Below are 11,333 nucleotides of genomic sequence, written 5' to 3'. Positions count from 1 at the left end.
CCGGTCGGGCGCCGATCATGTCCCTCGGTTTGGGGCGTGACATATACGATCAAAATCATATGCTCCCGATTTATAGGCTCGAGGTTCCGTCCTAGGCCCGAGTCCGGGCGAGGTCAAGTTCGAAACCGGTGGACCAGACTCGAGCTCGAAGACAGAGTGCAATGCCCGGAGATAGGAGTTCGAGGAATACCAAGTCCAAGTATGCTCGACCCTGAAATAGTGCCGTTATGGGTTTGTAACAGAATGAGCTAGATTTCTGACACGTCCCCAAGATCATGGCGCAAATCCCAGAATAAGATTGTACGATTCCGTACTAGGCGGTTAGACAGCTGTAACAAGAATATTCCCTACTGTAAATAGAAACATTCCTTATTTAGGGTTCCCCTATTATAAAAAGGGGACCCCAATCATTTGTAACATCATCTGATCACGTAGAAAAGAATATACTCTCTGCTGTTTGCCTACTATTCATCAGCATTGTCCTTTAGCCCTATTGTTCTTACTTTACTTATCTTATTGCTATTAGCATGTCTCGAGGTCACCGTCTCGAGGTCGCTACTGCTGAGTTACGTTGGTTTGATTCACTAATCTCTTTTATCTTTACTTCTTATTTCTTGATTATTAATTGGTATTGAACTAAATCACATATCTTTAAAATCACAAATCAAATTTAATTGTTACTCGTATTTTCGAGGTAAACAAAAATTAAATGGGATTTTAGGGAATTAATAGTCATTGCACAAAATTTATATCATAAGTATTTTTCACTAATTAAATAAAAACGTTATCTTAAATTTTTGTTTAATCAAACATGAAAATTTGAAAGATATTTTCTTGACACCAAGAACGGAAGCTTTGGAGCAATGATAAAATTATCTCCGAGTGACCGATGTGTTTTGAGTTCGAGTAGTGAAAGCAGTTATTAATATTTATATTAGAATAAGTTGTTTACATCGTACCTTTTAGAGTGAGGCTCTTCCCAAACCTTAATATAAGTACGTGATGCTTTGTGCGTCAAGATTTCCTTTGTTTTCTTGATATGAAACACTCCTTTAATCATAATCCTTTTTGGCCCTCTTCCTCTCAAAAGTACGAAGGAAAAGAAGAAAAGACAGTGAATAAATTGGTAGCTACAGTATTTGTCCATATCCAAGTGTAGAAACTCAAATGCACAATTTTCAAACAATGCAATCAAGCCCCTAGATTTAGAGCTTGTTTGGACGGTTGTTACCCGTTGTATTGTATCGTATAATTATTTTAACTATAATATTTTGATTGTTAATTTAATTTCATCGTATCGTATCGTTAAATCTGTGGTTACATAACGCTGAAATGTGCCACTTTATGTAACGACCGATTTGGAGTGGTCGCGTCGTTACCTTGTCTTTTTCTCTCAATCTCACCCTTTATTATTATTAAATAACTTTATTTTATCATCTACCCTACCTTTTTATATAGTATATTTACCCTGTATCATAATTTTTCTTTATAATATTGTAAATTTATTCTTTATTGCTAGTGTGTGATATCATGAAACGATGACAAACGACACAATCTATCCAAACATTGTATCTATCAAACAATACGATACAATACAATACGATACATTATGAAACGATACATAACAACCATCCAAACAAGCTGTTGCTGTATAGGATCATGTGTTCGGGTTACCAATTTTGGTTTAGTATTACATTTTCGATGTGGCGCTGTAATCTTGATTGACAACTTATTAGTATTAACAACTAGTGAGAGAAACTCTCATCCATCACTACAAACAACCAATGGAAAACCCACCAAAATCACCCAACATACCACCGGAACCACCGGACGACACTGTCATGGAAGAAGACGCAATCCAATCCCACTCCTACAAAGAAATGCTACTTGATAAGCAAAGTACTACACAAGTGGATTACTTCACTGCAGAACTTCAATCCACCTTAACACAAGAAAAAGGCAAGGAAACAATAGGTCCTATCCTACTATCTCAAGAGGATAAAAACAGGCTCTATGAACCATGGCGTTACTCAATTATCATAAAGCTGTTTGGAAAATAAATGCCACACTATCTTCTCCGATCTAAACTAGTTGATTTGTGGAACCCATCCGAACAGTTGATCTTGATTGACCTAGGATGGGATTTTTTCATAGTCAAATTTGGTAAATAGGAGAATCTAGTTAAAGCTATACAAAAAGGACCATGGTTCATATCAGGAATTTTCCTCTCAGTAAGAAGATGGGAACCCAAATTCGTCCCACAGGAAGCAACTCTATCTTTCACTGCAATTTGGGTAAGACTACCACAACTACCCACCGAGTTCTATGACAAGGAAGTCCTAGAAAAAGTGGGCAGGAAAGTAGGAAAACTCCTAAAAATTGATACGTGCACTTCAGCCACTCTCAGAGGAAGATATGCAAGAATATGCATACAGATACCTTTGGAAACACCAGTTGCTACCTCATTCACAATAGGGGACCACAAACAGTTGGTGCTCTATGAAGGAGAAAATGTTCTATGCACCGGTTGCGGAAGGATAGGGCACATCTTGAAAGGATGCCTACACAGACAAAAACAATAACAACCACAAATCCATGACAGTCTAGAGTGCTCAAATACCAAGAAAAATAATGGTTCAGGCCATACACCAAACAATGAGGAAGAAGAAGAATGGAAAGTGGTCTCCTTCCCCAGAAGGCGTAAGAAAGAGTTCAACACAAAGCAAAATAAAGCAACGTACAAGGCTAGAAAGGATGAACCATCAACAAAGCCAGAAGGCATCAAAGTGAAAATGTTCGATGCTACATCCGGTAAGTTTCTTGAAACTCAAACTTTCCGATACACCAATAAATCTAACACATTACAGGAAACGGACCGGATCCAACCCACTTCCACAAAGGGATCACAAACTGGACAACAAAATACAACTGGGCAGCCCACAAGAGAACGGCCCAACACAAGTGTCAAACGAAAAATGGGCCCAGGGAATGCCCAAACGCAAACAAACTACAAACCTGGGCCCATGACACAAACAAAAGCAAAGACGGACGCCATAGTCACAAACCCAAACCAAATAGACATTACCCCACAGCCAAAGTCAACCAAGCCCAAAAACCAAGAGGAAAACCAAAAATGGCATACTGGGCCACCCTACACCTCTAGGAAAATAGACCCCATGGTAGACCACAATGATAACCGCTACAACACTACGTCTCCCCTACCAACACCAACTAGAGGAAATCCCTCCATGAAAGACCAACAACCAAACCAGTATAATCACGAAATATTCAGTGATTTGACAGAACCCATCAACTCGATCGGATATCAAATTAATCCCATCCCCAGTGTATCAGACACAAACCCCAAAACAATAAGCATGCTTATCGATCCAAATCCACAACCGCTAGAAACGTTTGATTACCCCAATACTGCATCCTTTATTATCAACCCAAAAACGGATAGGAAAAAGAAACCCAAAAATGGAACCAAATCCCAACCCCCCCAATCTTCCTAACGTCCACCCCACCACCACCGGACCACCTACCAGCTTCATGGCTGGAGCTACCACTCCATGGACAAGCCCTAAGCTACAATTTTCAACTGGGCGAACAATAGATCTCCCTAATCATTCAGAACCCAGCCCATCTGGCAAGGGTAACAGTAGAAGCCCTAAACAGGGGCTTTGGGATGCTTGGAGCACAGATGTGCCAGTCAGTCATGGAGCAGACCCACCCAGCCAACATGAACAACAACAACGACTCATCTATCCAAGATAGGATTCAGCAGATCTTCAACAGTATCCCATTCTTCCCAGACCTAACGATAGAGGATCCCTATGCAACCCCCCAGTTCAAAATACTCCAGTCGGAATCAACTCAGAAAACTTCACCTTCAAAGCAGGAGAAGCAACAACAATCACCCCAAGAGAGGCAACATCAATCGCCTCTAGGGAACATCTTCAAAGGAATCTCAACAGCTCTGGAGCTACTGAAGAACAACGAGGCGTCAATGGACCACGAAGCAACACCAATCGATAATCTAGTGAGGGTGGACTCACTGTGGCTGGAAGCAGTAAGGTCTGTGGAATTCAGCATGGACCACAGCGAGACATTGATCCTACTGTGCCGAAAGAACCTAGTTCGATGCGGACTGGACTTCTCATCTCACCTGAACCAAGGTACTCTCAACCCCCTTCTGACCCTAACCCCAGTGATGAGATCCCAACAATCTCAACACAGGGGACGAGATGCGATGCAACCCAGGGCAGGAGAAAGCATCAACGAGCACCAGCCCTCCAACACTGAACCCTCTAATGAATTTCATAATATGGGATGTTAGAGGGGCAAACAGTGCGGAGTTTAAGAGGCACTGCTCAGAAATGGTCTAAATGCACAAGCCTATGATGTTGGTTCTCCTGGAGACCAAAATGGCAGACCACAAAAAGCTCACTGAGGAGCTTCAATTTGACATGCACATTCAGTTCCCTGCTATTGGCCACTCTGTAGGTATTGTGATTATGTGGAGGGAAAATTCCCTCCAAGTTGATGAGGTAGCTGTCAACTCTCATGGTATCCATGCCATGGTTAAGGTATTGCCCTCAAACCCACCCTGGTTTTTTTCAGCAATCTATGCCAGTAACCACATTAAGGATAGAAGAGGCCTCTGGGATAGTCTTGTTGACATCTCAAAAACACACAAAGGGAGTTGGTTTGTGGGTGGGGACTTCAATGAAGTCCTTAAGGCAGAAGATAAATTTGGGGGAACCCTATAAACACCCACAGAAGCAACTCCTTCAGGAATTGCATTAACAATTGTCAGCTTATAGACCTAGTGTTTAAAGTTAGCAAGTATACTTGGTCCAACAAGAGGTACAAAAACAGAGCCTATCTAATACTAGAAAGAATTGGCAGATGTTTGGCTAATAACCATTGGATAAATGAGTACCCTGAAGCAAATATCACTTACCTTCCTAGGACCCAGTCTGATCACTGCCCTATGCTTGTCAAACTAAGCAATAAAATCCTAGTCCCATCAATAAACCCTTCAGGTTTGAATCAATGTTACCCCATTTTCAAAACCTAGTTAGGGACTCTTTCAAGCCTGACTCTACTCTAATCCCTTCCACCTCCTTGTTCAAGGTAAATGCCCTCAATTGGTATAGGCATACCTTTGGGAACATCTTCCACAAAATAAAAGAGGTTGCTAGCAAGGATAGCAGGAATTCAGAAATCCTCCCTCTATCCCACCAGCACCCCAATGCAAATCCTTGAAAGCAACCTCATTGAGGAGCTTAACTCCATCTTAAAAAATGAAGAGGACTTTTGGAAGATGAAGTCCAGAATCCAATAGCTCTCAGATGGAGATGCCAACACAAAATTCTTCCATACATCCATCTTAAATAGAAGAAGAAGAAACAAAATCCTTTCCCTCCAAAATAACTTTGGTCGGTGGATGTTTGAGGAAGGGGAGATCAAGCAGGCAATCTCAAAGTTCTTCCAATAACTCTATACCTCCTCCCTCCCTTAGTCCCAGAATGGCTTATCCTCTACTGACATCCAAGGGCAATGCCTCTCTCAAAATTAACAAACAACAATTGGAATGCCTCTAAGGGATAGTGAAATTAAGAATGCCATTTTCTCCTTCAAGCCTTTCAAAGTCCCTGTGCCATATGGCCTCCACCCTTTCTTCTACCAAAAATACTGGGACATAGTGGGTAAGGATGTCACCCTTTTCTGCAAAAATTGTTTCTCCACATCAACTATGGACCCAGTCATGAATGAAACCCTTCTATGCCTCATTCCAAAATGCCCTCAAGCCATAATGATAAAAAATTTCAGACCCATAGGCTTATGCAACACTGTCTACAAGACAGTAATAAAAATCATTGTCAATAGAATTAAGCCTTCCCTCCCTCACATCATTGGGCCTAGCCAGGCTAGCTTCCTCTCCAACAAGAAAGCTTCAAACAATGCCATCATAGTCTAAGAGTACATCTCCCATTTTGAGAAAATGAAGGGTAAATCCAGTAGCATGATCCTAAAGATTGACCTGGAGAAGGCTTTTGACAGAATAGAATGGTCTTTCATTAAGCAAACCCTCCATTCTTTCAAATTTCAAAACACAATCATCAATCTCATCATGTCATGTGTCAGCTCCTCCACCATCTCTGTAATTGTCCATGGAGAGCAAACCACCCCTTTCATGCCCACTAGGGGCATTAGGCAGGGTGATCCCCTCTCCCCCTACCTGTTTATCATGTGTATGGAAAGGCTTTCAAGATACATTGACAACAATGTCCTTCAAGGGGAATGGAACCCAATTAGCATTAGCAGAAGTGGCCCAAAAATATCTCACCTCTTCTTTGCAGATGATTTAACTCTTTTTGCAACAGCTAACCAATCATGCTGCAAGACAATCATGAATACCCTTAATTCTTTCAATCTAGCATTTGGGCAAAAGATCAATCTCACTAAGTCTAAAGTATGCTTCAGTGCTAACTGCCAACCTCATCAAATGGAGCTCATTTCAAACAATCTTTCCATAAAAGCCTCAATGAACTTTGGGAAGTATCTGGGGTTCCCAATTTTCCACAAAAGACCCACTCATAGTGATTTTCAGTTCATTATTGACAATCTCCACTCAAAAATGGCAGGCTGGAAAACAAGCATGCTTAACATGATTGGAAGGACCACTCTGGCAAAAGCATCACTTAACTCAATCCCAAATCATGTCATGCAATACATCAAGCTGCCAGCAAAAACAACCAAAGAAATTGATAAAGTTCAGAGGAACTTCATCTAAGGCACTACTGCTACTAAAAAGAAAATGCACCTGATATCTTGGGACACAGTTACAAAGCCTAAGGATAAGGGGGGGCTGGGGATCCGGAAAGCTGAATTAAAAAATAAAGCCCAGCACTCAGGCCTTGCTTGGAGACTATACCAAAACCCCACAACCCTTTGGGCAAAAACCCTTATCGCAAATGAAATTGGAGGAAACCTCCTAAAAAAGCAAAGTCCCACACCTGGCAATGCATCCTAAAAGGATGGGAAACATGCATGCAGGCAAAAAGATGGATAGTCCATTCGGAAAACAGAGTTAGCTTTTTTAATGACCCTTGGATAAACAACCTCCCTGCTATAAGGTCCCTAATCCATGGTCCTTTGACAAGAGAGGACATGTCTAAAACAGTTGCAAATGTTCACCAAAATGGAATTTGGGATCTCTCTACTCTCTCTCACCATCCCCCAAAATATCCAAAATTCTATCCACAACACTTTCATTCCATCCAACCCAGTTAAAGAAGATAGAATGATATGGGGAGCAACACCAAATGGTCTCTACTCCACAAAATCTGCCTATTCAATATTGGACCAAGGGCAGGAAACCACGAGCCATAATTTCGCATGGATCTGGAAATTGAAAGTACCCAAAAAAATCCAATCCTTCTTCTGGTTACTTTTCCATGAAAGGCTCCCCACTGGAGTCTATCTCCATCATGTTGGGGTACAATCAAACCCCAGTTGCAATCTATGCAACCAGGCCAATGAAATATTAGCACACATCTTCTTTGAATGTACCATTTCACACACATTCTGGCAAGACATCATCTCCCGAAGCAATAGGGATACCAATAGGGATATCAATTGGGGTGAATTACAATGGAATAGAACCCTCTATTTATAGGGAGATGGTGACTTAGCCACCAAGTAATAAACCCTAGAATCTCTCTAAATATAGACATTCACCTTAAATAGAATTCTATTTATAACACTACCCCTTGAATGTCTATTCAACAGATAATGTGCCTCGTTAAAACCTTAACTAAAATAAAACCTAGTGGGAAAACATCTAGAAAAGGAAAAAGAGTACACAAATCTAACAATACGCCTTTTGGTTGCCTCATTAAAAACCTTGCAAGGAAAACCCAGTGGGACAAAACCTTGTAAGGGAAAAAGAGTACAACGCGTATTAACTCCCCCTGATGAGAGCATCAATTCACATCCTTGAGCATTTGCATTCCAATCTTGTGCACCATCTTCAAAAGATCTTTGGTAGAGATTTGATGAACAAATCAGGCATATTAACTTGAATGAATATATTGCACCTTGAAATCATCATTCTTGATAGAGATGGATTGTCTTCATATGATCTTGTTGGAATCGTCAGTTCAATATCTTCACATAGAGGTGAAAACTCTTGCTATCATATTATCATGCATATAGTTATAGCAAGATACATTTGTGCACAAATTGCACTGAGGATGTAGTACTTCATGACCATGAATTCTATATGCTTTAAGCAATTTAAATCCTTCAAGGATTTTTAAGTCATATAAGCCATATAATAGACTTTAGATGCATATCAAGTTTCATGTCATGCTAGACATATAAAATATCGAAAACTAATTGCACATATCATTGACTTTATACTTTCAAGTGTTTGAACTGCAGGTCCAAAATTACATGTCTTTCATATGAAACCAAATTCTACTTGAATTGTTTCTCCAGCCTCCTTATTTTTCATAAAGACATAACATAGAGATCTCTTCATTAATATATTCAGGTACCTGAATCTCTCATGAGATTTTATGAAGTGTTATGTCATGTAATCTTCTAGATCACTTGCCTCCTTTATTATGATCATTTTGATCATTTGCTCATCTTCTTTATCAATAAGTTTATTTGAAACCGATTTGTCTATATGCTTTAAGCGTACTATAGACTTTGTCCTTCTAGGACTTATTCTAATAGGAGCATTTGCAATAAGAATATAGTTACTTTCTTTGCGTCAGCAAATGCGTCTGGCATGCTTTGCAATATATTGCAGATGAATTATCTTTTATGAACTTCATGTTCATATTATCTTATTCGAGGATCTAGACATACAAATGATAATTCATTCCACGTAACGTTTTCTCAACTATTTATCATGTCTCCCCCTCATGTTGGAAAAACTAACTTGTTTCCTCAACTTTGAAAACCCATCTTTGTGCGTTATGGTGTTAATCAAAATATACGCCGCACATCAATAATAATAAGATGAAATTATTTGGTTCCTGACCCTGAACCACCTGTGAGGGGAGAAAATAATATACTTTGGTATATAATGTATATCAAACTGATATAGATAACTTTGTTCTCATAAGCAATTGTTTAGCTATTAAGTAGAGGCACTTAATAAATTATTTTGCTAAACCAATTGTGATGTAAACCAACTTAACAAGATGAACTTCTTGAATAGAAAATCTGAAAATTATGCTCGAAATTAAAATATTGAGCAAGTTACCTCGCAAACACCATATTGCGGGTTAATAATAATCGCATATGTAACCATCTCATAGATGCATCTTATGTGGTATACATGGCAGATGAATGGGCCCATATTCACCTTTGATATTTCCAGCAGATCCCAATTTAGTTGGTATATTAATTAATAAGAACAAGCAACATAAGAGAATTCCTAAAGAACTTTCTAGTTCTTTAATATTTACCCATGTGAATTCTCTTTTATTTTTGCACATCATACTTAAATTGATATGGGTAAACCAATTATGCCAACTGAATAAATTATCAATATTGATAAACTTCAGATTTACACCATGACGTGTGCAATTATCAATAAACTCCAAGTTTATTATGATATGGGTTTTTATATCAATAAACATCCACTTTATGTGGTATTCGTTTATTTGTGTAGTACAAACTGGAGAAAAGCGGGTAACTTTTCACATACATATTACCCCGCTACAAGTTGTAGTAATAGAAGATATTAAATCTTTCATTTATTTATAGTCTCAATATAACCAACCGCTTTTGCGAATACTTTAGAAACTAAATAAGTTTCTTTGAGACTTACTACTACAATTTTATTTCTCCAAAATAGTAATAATTGGCTCTTTCAGAGCTCTCAATTAATTTGGTACTACCACATATTCATCAACATCAATATGGTGAATATCTCTTTTAAAGAGAAAGTTATACCATCATGGTTATGGTCAAAATTATATGCAAGATTTGTTTCTCGCATTACCGTTATCTTTTAATAATCACAATGCCAAAATATTTTGGCGTACAATAAGTACGTGGCCAAAGACCATTTATGCCATAATAATGACATTATTTTCTTATATCATCTCAAACCTGTCACACCTCCTTTTCACTACACCCGCAACGGTGTAAAGGAGTTTTTCCACTTAAAGGACAATCGGAACGGGATTTATTATTAAGATTTCAGAGTCGCCACTTGGAAGATTAATGGTGTCCTAAGTCACCGGTTGAATCCCGAAACGAGGAAATGATGACTCTGTTAACAGTCCGCGAACCAGAAATCCGAGTAAGGAATTCTGTTAACCCGGGAGAAGGTGTTAGGCATTCCCGGATCCCGTGGTTCTAGCACGGTCGCTCAACTGTTGTATTTGCTTTTATCTGATTTTAAAACATGTTCTAACCTATGTGCCCTTTTTATTAATAAACAGCTTTTATTTATTTATATTTTCATTTTTTAAGAATTGCAACGTCGTGAAAATGCGCCTCGAACCACGTCGCACCAGTGCACCCGTGATTGTTAACACATTTCGACCCCGTTGAGATTTGGATTTGGGTCACATAAATGTGCACCGGCAATTACGAAGGCAAGATTATTAAAACGCGCCTAAAGTGACTCACGAGTTATTATCTTTGAGGAAAACCGTGAAATTCGTTAAATGATTCACCCGAGTTCTAAGTATTTTATAGCATTTATTGAGGGCCCCGCCTTTTATATTTTATTTGGCGAGGCTCGTCTCATCATTTTATTAAAAGGTCAAACTTAAAGTGACTATGGTTTGATATCTATTTGTCTCTAAGCTAAAAGAAGAAAAGAAAAAAAAACCATAACTAATTTTATTATGTAGAGGAAGGCCATAATCTATCATTTGGGTATTATTAACCCAACTTCTATTTATTCTCAGGCCCAAACGGCCCAGGCTGTGTGACCCAAACGCCTCAACCGGTCGGTCTTTTGGGGGAGAGGTCATGGGATCGATTCCTTGATCTGGCCAAACCATGATTTGTCTTAAACTAGAATCAAGCATCCAGAGATTGGGTTGTCAGCAGCCTTATCTATTAAGGCCCAATAACAAGCAAATTAGATTTATTACTCTCGTTTCAAATTATTCCACATATGTTCAATAGTAGACTAATGCTCAAGACAAATCAGTATTTCAAATTAGTTGAATTATGGAATTGAATCAAATGCTACACGGACCTCTTTTGAACTTGGTCTTTTTTTTTTACGACCACTGGAACAAATCAATAGCTTAAAAGCTATCATTTAAACTAACATTAACAAC

The sequence above is a fragment of the Nicotiana attenuata genome, chromosome 2, assembly GCF_001879085.1.
Source record: "Nicotiana attenuata strain UT chromosome 2, NIATTr2, whole genome shotgun sequence".
In the NCBI taxonomy this organism is placed as follows: domain Eukaryota; kingdom Viridiplantae; phylum Streptophyta; class Magnoliopsida; order Solanales; family Solanaceae; genus Nicotiana; species Nicotiana attenuata.
The sequence above is the reverse complement of the archived record's forward strand: the minus strand, read 5'-3'. Positions refer to the sequence as shown.